We start from the raw sequence: 12280 nt of genomic DNA on the forward strand, positions 1-12280 counted from the left end.
TCTGTATACCTCTCTCTCTCTCTCTCTCTCTCTCTCTCTCTCTCTCTCTCTCTCTCTCTCTCTCTCTCTCTCCAGTTTTATTTCTTTATTCTCCCTTCTGTCATCCCAACTCCTCTAACCATCTCCATCTTTAATAAATCATCATCTCTACGGGACGTAGGTTCGAATCCCACTCCTGACGAACTATTTTTGTGTAATTAAAAACAAAGTCTTTTCGCTAGTGAAGTATTTGCATATATAAATATCTGATTGAGTGAACAGGAAGTATAACTTACTTATTACTCATTGTACCTTTGAGGTAACATACAGAATGACTTTTGTTTAACGTATAATTCATAACTAACAAACACGGTGAAATTCGAATTATTCTCAGGCATCATATGCTTACAATTGGTGCTACCAAAGAGAAAAATGTGGTTTGGGTGAGTATGGTGAGGTGATGGTGATGGTGGTGAGGATGTGATTGTGTGTATGGTGCTGGGGACGAGGATGTCGCCACCAGACCTGCTGGGGACGAGAGTGGCTCCAGGTAATGCCGCGGGAACCTGAATCCCCAGAAACCAATACATGACTTTTGTGTGGAACTTTATATATATATATATATATATATATATATATATATATATATATATACGACATTGGAGTGGACACTGCCTACGCTTGTGTTGAGCATGAGACATTCGGGTTATTTTGTCTTTGGTTGAGCTTGTCTAGGCGTAACCCTGACACAGACTCTGCCAGTATTTTCAGGACGTCCCATGATCCTGAGGGAGGAAGTTTTGCTCCTGCGAGGCTGACCATATCCTGGCAGTAAGAGGAACATCCCGTGGTTCACAGGAGGCTCGCCAGGGGTCTGGAGCATGGCAACCTGGTGGCCATGGTAAACAAGACGGTAATTCTGACCCCAAGCTGGTGAACTACGTCATCACTACGTCATCACCACCAACGTTCAGTGTCTGGTGTTAGTCACATCATCTATGGTTCATAGGACAGCGCGTGTATTGGCATATAACCTGGTATTACTAGGAAACATGAAGCTCCGGTATAATATGAAGAAATACACTTAACCGGACACTGTGCTTGATAGAGTGATAGACTGGGAGAGAGAGTTGGGGCTTTAATTATAAAGAAGCATGTGATAGAGAGGAGGGCTGTGGGAATAAGAATAATGCGAGGAAAAATATGACCAACCAATTGATTGCAACACAACCGTGTTTCCTGTTGTGGGATTAGTACCATCATTGCAGGAAGGTGACGCTCTTAGACGTATAACAAGGATTTCATAGTGTCACATTTACTATGGTTTAACCTTTCAGTTGAAAGATGGCATGACTCAGCGGCCATGACTGTCCTTTTGCTCTTTAGTATTTTGTACACGTACAGAGATACTGATCGTTTTGGAGACCGATCTTAATGGAATAAACTGAGTTATGAATATTGATATCAAAAACATGTGAAAATGTATAATATACAGTTTACGAGATGAGGTCCCACAAGTGTAAGGCACCCTAGCTGTACTGTATTGTAAGGTAATTACAAATGACCTAATCACTTTCATTATCAGTAAAACTATGTTGATGAAATGCTCCTCCAATAGATGAACGAGAAGCGAATTATCAGAATAAACTTTTATTTGAATAACTGTGGATAGTTAATTTTTCTAAGATTGACTTTTGATATCATTACCTTATCTTCTTGATATCAATGAACTTGTGATAAATAGTGTCTAGAGAGAGTACCATACCATCAGTATATATATATATATATATATATATATATATATATATATATATATATATATATATATATATATATATATATATATTCATATATATATATATATATATATATATATATATATATATATTCATATATATATATATTCATCACAAGAGTTTGTAAGATGATTCACATCCCTTATATAAAGTTTAAGCTAAAACCTGTACAGTGATTCTAATGATGGCGTCTGATGAGATCATGTTTGGAGGTGAGGATTAACATCAAGATGACTGACGGGCGATTACCTAGATGAGGTTAGGTTACTCCTTCCAATTATTTTCTGTAACCCACCATAACCCAGGTGGATGATGGATCACTAACACGAAGGCACACGTCAAAATGTATTCAGTATGACTTGAAGACTCAGTTTTGTAGTTAATGATCACGATGTCCCAGCTTGAGATCAATACGTTTCCTGATAAAACTTAGTCCAAAATTACTGTCGTAATAGGTGAGAGATTTAATGTAATTCTTCCCACCTATTGTTCAAATAGTGCAGTGTCTAACACAAATCTATGAATGAAAAGATATAAAACATTATATTATAAATATTATATTCTGAGAAGAAAGATATGATTGATTTCCATTGTTCCTTACTACTAACAATCTCATTTATGTTTGTATTACAAGCAATAATCTGTATTACAACCTAAAAGAAAGCCTGGCAAGGGTTGAATGAAACTCGACGCCCATGCTCTCCTACCTGTGTCAGGATGGCCGAGCGGTCCAAGGCGCTGCGTTCAGGTCGCAGTCCGGTCTTCCGGGCGTGGGTTCGAATCCCACTCCTGACAAACAGTTTTAACAAAGACTTTGCAAAGTTTATTTTCGCCATTGTAGGCAAAATCGTTTACAGTTGTAGATATTATAATTCAAATATCTAATTAATTAAACTAAATATAACTATCATTGCTAATCAGATTAACTTGTTTACCGTATCAAAAAGGTTGTTACTGGGAGCCACAACCCTCCTGTAACCCACATTATAATAATCAAAAAGTATATTATTTCAAAATTAGTTTTATCTGAAATTCAAAGTATGTTACGTATCTTCTGAAAATAGATTTTGAAATCTGTATGATGAGGACTGTGTGAACGAGGATGGTAATGTTTGTCCTCGTTTATCAACACCATTACTGCAACAACAAGGTTTATTGTAACATCTCTAATGTGGTAATTTATTTTCTTTCGTATGAATGAACCAATTAAGACTGTATTTCACTGAATGAACTTGGAAAATAAGGTAGCCAGTTGAGCAGCCCCAGGGTCCCTGCTGTATGATGATCAAGGCTATTATTTATAATTGAAGGTTTAACTTCACATCTTATATACCACATTTTCAGTTTTACTTAAAGTCAACCAGATGAGCACGTTTTGTGAACAAAATATGTGTGAGTTTAAGATACAAGGTAGTCAGTTGGTGGGCTGGGCCAACAGAACTGTTCTTGGAATTTACATAAATTAATTAGAGAAGAAATTGGCTTTCATTGAATTAAGTGCGAGGTATTAACTTGCTTAAGTAGTGGGCGAACTTCTGATTATTTATCATCCATCACAAAAGTTCTTAGTTTAGTGTTGCGAAAACACTGGAGCAAGATATTTTGGTTGAAATGGTTTTCTCATGGTAATTTATCTCCCTTTACACAATGGTAATGAGTATAGGTTAAGCAAGGTAATATTTTTATGGACTTATGACCCCAAACATCCCACATGGTTAAGTTCAGACAGATAAATAGCTTAATTGGCAATAATATTGATGCTACTAAAAGTAGGCTATAAAGTTGAAGAAAACTGAATGATAGATAACATAATATGCTAACCAAACTAAACTTAATATAATCTTATAGAAAACCACGTTTCCTTATTCATGTCAGACCCTGTTATTTTCATATCAGTAACATATAATGATTATAGACCAAAAAAATACCTGAATAGTACTTCTTTAAAGTTGTTTACAGGGGTCAGCTTGTTACTTCATAGAATTTTTTACAACTTTTCAGAGATTACACATTTTAGTTTCTTTTCATAGAAAATGCAGGAAAAATATCTAACTTTAAAAAATCACTCTCAGAAGAACACCCCCAACCAAACTTGGGAGTTGCAGTAAACCTTACATAAGAAAACCATTGGTGTTTTAGCTTAGTAGACTTTTAGGGAAGATTTAATTGGTTTATTAATTTTTTCCCTCTACATATGTGACACTGTGGAAATTGACTTAACATTGAATTTATTTCTGCATGCAGTATGCACACCAGGGCTTTACCAAGAGAATGAACCCTTTCCGATACTACTCAGACCAAATATTCTCGAGCACTACAGGCTTTCAAAAGGAATATGTCAGCACGCAGAGAGGAGAAACTTGCCGAGTACATATTACTGACATTCTTTTAGTTTGGGTAGTACCTTGGGATGTTTTGATGAGTATTGCAATAATTATCAAAAGAACTGACTCTACTACAAAATTAATTAATGTAAAGGGTGTAATAAAAAAAACAAACCTACAAAATATATAAATGAAAAAATAAATCAATTCACTACAAATGCTTGTGAAAATAAAAGATTAATAATAGAATTTATTTTTGTGAAAAGTTACTTGGGGAAAAGTATTCTGAGATACAAAAAGTACTGATTCGGGGAAATATGAAAACAGGTGATATCAAAAATTGTCCTTTATCCTGCCAGAAAATCTTGAAAATATCTTCACCTTGAAAATGTTAACACAATGAAAGATATTTGCAGTACATTACCATTTGAAATGGGCAATTTCCTTTAAATTCTTTTATTGATATGATTTTGTCAGTGCCTCATAAGTCCTCTGAGCAGTTTTTAATTCCTAATTAAGTTGTGCAAATGATTGAGAAATATTATCTGTAGCTAAGCCAAGCATTCCCTTCTGATTCTTCAATATGTTTCTTTGTGCTGCATAATTGGTCATTTTGGATTTGTGTTTTGCTGTGTATGCTGCATGTAATTCCCTTATCTGGGCCATTTTCAATACGTGGTACTCCTCTGGCAAAAGTATATTTCTTGGCAAATATGCCCCATCTACCAGTGCATGTCACTGGTAGCCAAAGTAAGGTGCAGGTGAAGTCTTGTGTGTGTCATAGGAATAAAAAGTTGAAGCTTGAGAGGATATTGGTTGAAAAGTAGGGGATATGGAGGGAGAGGGAGTACTTTTACCTGAGGAAGAAGCACAAGCAGGAGGAAATCATATAGACAAGGTAGAGGGCATAAAATGTTAGTTGAAGAATGTCAGATTAAGGGCCACTTTAAGATGAAGGCTTATGGCAGACACAGGGTGAGATACTGGAGTGGGAAGTGGTAACAAAAGTATATGCCGACTAGCAGTGCTTGATGGTACACTGGAAGGCTCATGCTGCTGAGGAGCTCACACATCTGTTGTGAGAAAAGAAACATTACAGTAACTCAGGCATTCATTCCTCTGTTCTTATCTACTTTTTAAATTTGGGTGACTGAAAGCCCATAGTGCACAGCTGTCTGTCATATAACTTATCAGCTTTTATTTCAATGAATTTGGTTTGCCATGTGTTGACTACTGAGATTATTTCATGTTTGAAAACTTATCAAATTTTATCCATAATAACTTATAGCTGGCAACAGTATGTCAATACATGCCCACTCAGCCTTATTGAAATAGCTGATAAATTCTATGAAAGACCCCTGTACACCATGTGCTTACAGTCACCCACATTTGAAAAGTAAATATGGGCATAGGAATGAATGCTTGAGTTGCTGTAATGTTTCCTTTCCCACTACAGACATGGGAGCTCCTCAGAGTTTGAGCCTTCTAGCATGCCGTTTAGCATTACTAGTCACATACATACTTTTGCTATCACTTCCTGCTACAGCATCTTACCTTCTTTCAGCCATATGCCTTCCACTTCAAGTGGCCCTTTCCTTGTCTGTGTCATTTCCTCCTGTCTGTGTTCTCTCTTATTTAGAAGCATTCCCTCTCCCTCCATATCCACCTACTTTTCAACCAATATCCTCTCCAGCTTCACCTTCATCTTCTGACACACTTCAGACTTCATCTACACCTGCCCCTGGCACTTTCAATGCTCCAGAGCCTTCAGTAGAATGTACTAGTGGAAGAAGCATGTTTTCCATGGGGTATATTTCTCTCCAGAGGTGGCAAGAGGAGTATCATGTATTGAAAATGGCTTGGACAAAGGAATTACATGCAGCAAAGATAGCAGAACACAATGTCAAAATGACTAATTATGTGGCACGAAGACATATTCAAGAATTGGAGGGAATTGCTTGGCTCAGCCAAAGATAAAGTTTGTCAGTCGTTTACACAACTTAAATGAGGCTGTAAAAACAGCTTAGAGGCTTAAGAAGCAAATGGCAGAGTCATATGAATAAAATAATTTAAGGAAAATTTCCCTTCATTGCATTTCAGATTTTAGTGTATTGCAAATATTTTTCAGTATATTAATGTTCTCAAGGTGAAGATATTTTCACGATTTTCATATGCGGTAAAGGATGATTTTCCAAATCAACTGTTTTCATATTAACTCAAATCAGTTGTTTTCATAACTTTGCTTACTTTTCCCTCTAATGCCTTTCCACCAAAATAGGTACTAGTTGAAAAGAAGTGTGACACCTTTTGAAATTTCTTCTTTTTCTTTCAAACTATTCGCCATTTCCCGCATTAGCGAGGTAGCGTTAAGAACAGAGGACTGGGCCTTTGAGGGAATACCCTCACCTGGCGCAATTCTCTGTTCCCTCTTTTGGAAAATTAAAAAAAAAACGAGAGGGGAGGATTTCCAGCCCCCCGCTCCCTCCCCTTTTAGTCGCCTTCTACGACACGCAGGGAATACGTGGGAAGTATTCTTTCTCCCCTATCCCCAGGGAAAACCTTTTGAAATATGTTGCTTATTATTCTCCATAACACTTGTCATGAATGTACAGTTTCTATACCAACAGATCTCATCCCCTTCTTGTAAATTAAGCAGTTTCCATTGCCTCTAAGGTAAAACACTCAGTTTCTCAAGAAACTGTGCTTGCACCTTTACTGTCCCTCATTCTCATATTTGACAGACACAAACACAAACCATAGTATCACATTATCATTTAAGAAGAATTATTATTATACTTTGTTGCCATCTCCCGTGTTAGCGAGGTAGCGCAAGAAAACAGACGAAAGAATGGCCCAACACATACACATGCATATACATACACATCCACACACGCACATATACATACCTATACATCTAAACGTATACATATATATACTCACACAGACATATACATATATGCACATGTACATAATTCATACTGTCTGCCCTTATTCATCCCCATCGTCACCCCGCCACACATGAAATGACAACCCCTTCCTCCGCATGTGCACCAAAACCACAGCTCCCTTTCCACATCCAGGCCCCACAAAACTTTCCGTGGTTCACCCCAGACGCTTCACCTGCCCTGGTTCAATCCATTGACAGCATGTTGACCCCGGTATACCAGATTGTTGCAGTTCACTCTATTCCTTACACGCCTTTCACCCTCCTGCATGTTCAGGCCCTGATCACTCAAAATCTTTTTCACTCCATCTTTCCACCTCCAATTTGGTCTCCCACTTCTCCTTGTTTCCTCCACCTCTGATGCATATATCCTCTTTGTCAATCTTTCCTCACTCATTCTCTCCATGTGACCAAACCATTTCAAAATACCCTCTTCTGCTCTCGCAACCACACTCTTTTTATTACCACACATCTCTCTTACGCTTTCATTACTTACTCGATCAAACCACCTCACACCACATATTGTCCTCAAACATCTCATTTCCAGTGCATCCACCCTCCTCCACACAACTCTATCTATAGCCCAGGCCTCGCAACCATATAACATTGTTGGAACCACTGTTCCTTCAAACACACCCATTTTTGCTTTCCGAGATAACATTCTTGACTTGGACACATTTTTCAACACGCCAAGAACTTTCGCCCCCTCCCCCACCCTATGATTCACTTCTGCATCCATGAATCCATCCACTGCCAAATCTACTCCCAGATATCTAAAACACTTCACTTCCTCCAGTTTTTCTCCCTTCAAACTTACCTCCCAGTTGACTTGTCCCTCAACCCTACTCTACCTAATAACCTTGCTCTTATTCACATTTACTCTCAGCTTTCTTCTTTCACACACTTTACCAAACTTAGACACCAGCTTCTGCAGTTTCTCACCCAACTCAGCCACCAGCGCTGTATCATCAGCGAACAACAACTGACTCACTTGCCCCTCTTTCCAAAACTCTTGCATTCACCTCCCTAACAACACCATCCATAAACAAATTAAACAACCATGGAGACATCATGCACCCTTGCCGCAAACCAACATTCACTGAGAACCAATCACTTTCCTCTCTTCCTACTCGTACACATGCCTTACAACCTCGATAAAAACTTTTCACTGCTTTTAACAATTTGCCTCCACACCATATATTCTTAATACCTTCCACAGAGCATCTCTATCAACTCTATCATATGCTTTCTTATGCCTTCTCCAGATCCATAAATGCTACATACAAATCCATTTGCTTTTCTAAGTATTTCTCACATACATTCTTCAAAGCAAACACCTGATCCACACATCCTCTACCACTTCTGAAACCACACTGCTCTTACCCAATCTGATGCTATGTACATGCCTTTTACCCTCTCAATCAATACCCTCCCATATAATTTTCCAGGAATACTCAACAAACTTATACCTCTGTACTTTGAGCACTCACTTCTATTCCCTTTGCCTTTGTACAGTGGCACTATGCAAGCATTCACCATGAGTCATAAATACATTAAATAACCTTACCAACCAGTCAACAATACAGTCACCCCCTTTTTTAATAAATTCCACTGCAATACCATCCAAACCTGCTGCCTTGCTGGCTTTCATCTTCTGCAAAGCTTTTACTTCCTCTTCTCTGTTTACCAAATTATTTTCCCTAACCGTCTTATTTTGCACACCACCTCGACCAAAACACCCTATGTCTGCCACTCTATCATCAAACACATTCAACAAAGCTTCAAAATACTCACTCCATCTCCTCACATCACCACTACTTGTTATCACCTCCCCATTAGCCCCCTTCACTGAAGTTCCCATTTGTTCCCTTGTCTTATGCACTTTATTTACCTCCTTCCAAAACATCTTTTTATTCTCCCTAAAATTTAATGATACTCTCTCACCCCAACTCTCATTTGCCCTCTCTTTCACCTCTTGCACCTTTCTTTTGACCTCTTGCCTCTTTCTTTTATACATCTCCCAGTCATTTGCATTATTTCCCTGCAAAACTCGTCCAAATGCCTGTCTCTTCTCTTTCACTAATAATCTTACTTCTTCATCCCACCACTCATTACCCTTTCTATTCTGCCCACCTCCCACACTTCTCATGCCACAAGCATCTTTTGCGCAAGCCATCATTGCTTCCCTAAATATATCTCATTCCTCGCCCACTCCCCTTACGTCCTTTGTTCTCACCTTTTTCCATTCTGTACCCAGTCTTTCCTGGTACTTCCTCACACAAGTCTCCTTCCCAAGCTCACTTACTCTCACCACTCTCTTCACCCCAACATTCTCTCTTCTTTTCTGAAAACCTGTACATATCTTCACCTTCGCCTCCACAAGATAATGATCAGACATCCCTCCAGTTGCACCTCTCAGCACATTAACATCCAAATGTCTCTCTTCCACACGCCTATCAATTAACACGTAATCCAATAACGCTCTCTGGCCATCTCTTCTAATTACATACGTATACTTATGTATATCTCTCTTTTTAAACCAGGTATTCCCAATCACCAGTCCTTTTTCAGCACATAAATCTACAAGATCTTCACCATTTCCATTTACAACACTGAACACCCCATGTACACCAATTATTCCCTCAACTGCCACATTACTAACCTTTGCATTTAAATCACCCATCACTATAACCCGGTCTTGTGCATCAGAACTACCAACACACTCACTCAGCTGAGACCTTTCTTCTCATGCCCAGGTGCATATGCACCAATAATCTCCCATCTCTCTCCGTCCACTTTCACTTTTACCCATATCAATCTAGAGTTTACTTTCTTACACTTTGTCACTTACTCCCACCACTCCTGTTTCTGGAGTGGTGCTACTCCTTCACTTGCTCTTGTCCTCTCACTAACTCCTGACTTTACTCCAAAGACATTCCCAAACCACTCTTCCCCTTTACCCTTGAGCTTTGTTTCACTCAAAGCCAAAACATCCAGGTTCCTTTCTTCAAACATACTACCTATCTCTCCTTTTTTCTCATCTTGGTTAAATCCACACACATTTAGACACCCCAATGTGAGCCTTCGAGGAGGATGAGCACTCCCCGCGTGACTCCTTCTGTTTCCCCTTTCAGAAAGTTAAAATACAAGGAGCGGACGGTTTCTAGCTCCCCGCTCATGTCCCTTTTAGTCGCCTTCTATGACACATGAGGAATGCGTAGGAAGTATTCTTTCTCCCTTATCCCCAGTGAATATGGAGACCTCATCATGAGACACTTGAGAAATCACAGATGAATCGAATATTCCCATGGGCTGCCAGTAACATCATGCTTCTCATTCAGGAAAAGATTCAACTTTCTCATGACAGAGGACATGAAGATATTGTATATCTTGCAGAGAAACAAAGTAAATGACTTTGGAAAGAGAGTATTTGATGACCATAACTGCAGCAATCATAACAATATTTACCTTTAATAAAATGATGGCAGGCTGAATTTTAGGGATGTTCCATACAAAAGAGGTAAAACTGCAGATGATGCTTTACAAGGCACTAATACTCATCTGAAAAGAATACTGATGTGTGGTAACCTCAACTATCACAGCAAGCAAAATTTCAGTCAAAAAGTGTTCAAAGATCTTGGACAGTCTACACTGATCATGAGAGCCTCAGAATGAAGTATGAAATTCATACAGGAAGAGAGTTTGACAAGTTCCAGGGTGCTAACATGTGATGCATTGGGGAGTTGGACCAATTCTGGGAACTGCCATATCCTACAGTAAAAGAACTTACTATATGATATGCCAGTGTATTGAAGTTGGTCTGACTATTTAGCTGTATGGAATGTCATTGTCTTGGAGTTGATCTCGTTCTTTTATTGTATATCAACATGAAACTTGAGCCACCAGTATCAGTGCCATGGAACTGATCTCACCAAATCAGCACAACTGTACCGATGCCACCACACTTTGGTTACCAGTTACAGTGCCACTATACTAGTATGGAACGACCTGGGCACTCTAAAGCCCCTGCAGATCAAGCATGGGCACTTTAAAAACAGGCTCATGACATTTCTTTATGAATAAGCTTCCCATGTGTTTTGACAGCATTGTTGTTGGAACTTTAGTGAAGTATGTTTGCTACAGGAAGTTTGTCCTTTCTGTGCTTATTCCAACATGAACACACCTGTTGCATGCCTCGAACACCATGAGTCCCTACATTTTGATGTTATGTGGCTCAAGGTCCATCTCCCAACTACCAAACATTTTCCTTGTTTTGACTACTGTTCTTCTAATTCTACAAATTTTATATCTTTCCTTGACTGTTTAAACGCCTGACATCCTCTCACCAGAATGGCGAGATCCTCTACTTTGGGGATTTTAACGTTCTCCACAAGGAATGACTGAATTCCTTTCATACGGATGTTGAAAGGATTGAAGCCCTTGCGTTCTCCATTTTCAATGATATAGAGCAAATTATCTTTCACCTTACCCATATTCCTCACTACTGTGAACACTCCTTATATTCTGCATCTGTTTTTCACCTCTAATCCTTCCTGCTGTAAGTACATAATCTTGCCCCCAATTGGTTCATCTAATCACAATCTCAACTGTATCAATTATAACAGCACCTTCCCCTCCAGCAGCCCCTTCTAAATGTAATATTAGCACCTCAACAAAGCTCACTGGAATAACTTAAGGAAATTCTTTTCTGACTTTCCAAAGGAAAATTACTGTCTCTTATGTGTTAATGCTTCTGTCTCCACTAGTCATATAGCAGAGTTTGCTGTTGCAGGAATGGAAGCATTTGTCCCCTCTTCCTCCAAGATGACCTCTTCTTTCAGTCTATGGTACAACAGTTTCTGCTTTGAGGCCACTCGGGCATGTCAGGCATGGAAATAATCTCCTTCCTCCAACTCCCATTCAGCATATATCAAGGCCCATAATCATTGCCATTATGTTATTAGTGAGGCAAAGCATTCCTTTATTCAAAGGAATTGCGATAATAGCACCTTTTCATCCACAGAGACATCTCTAACAACTTCTGTTGCTCTACCTTTCCTCCACTTTTCCATTCTGATGGTACAGTAGTTGTCTCTTCCATACACAAAGCAACTCTCTTTGTTCCTGTTTCTTCTCTAACTCTACCTTGGATAGTTCTAACATCCCTTAACCCCCAGATGCTCCTCTTACTAATCCTATGCCCATCCTGTAAACTCTTTCTGAACTGTCTGAAAAGT

General features: G+C 38.9%; 1 protein-coding gene and 1 non-coding gene across 2 annotated transcripts in view; both read left to right on the top strand.

The window, feature by feature from the left end:
* LOC139755050 (uncharacterized) overlaps nt 1-12280 on the top strand; it is a 213219-nt gene that overhangs the window by 34147 nt on the left and 166792 nt on the right. The window lies entirely within an intron of this gene.
* TRNAL-CAG (transfer RNA leucine (anticodon CAG)) lies at nt 2487-2570 on the top strand. The gene has a single exon. It is a non-coding gene; the product is annotated as a tRNA-Leu (tRNA).

This window comes from Panulirus ornatus, chromosome 18 (genome assembly GCF_036320965.1).
Source record: "Panulirus ornatus isolate Po-2019 chromosome 18, ASM3632096v1, whole genome shotgun sequence".
Lineage (NCBI taxonomy): Eukaryota > Metazoa > Arthropoda > Malacostraca > Decapoda > Palinuridae > Panulirus > Panulirus ornatus.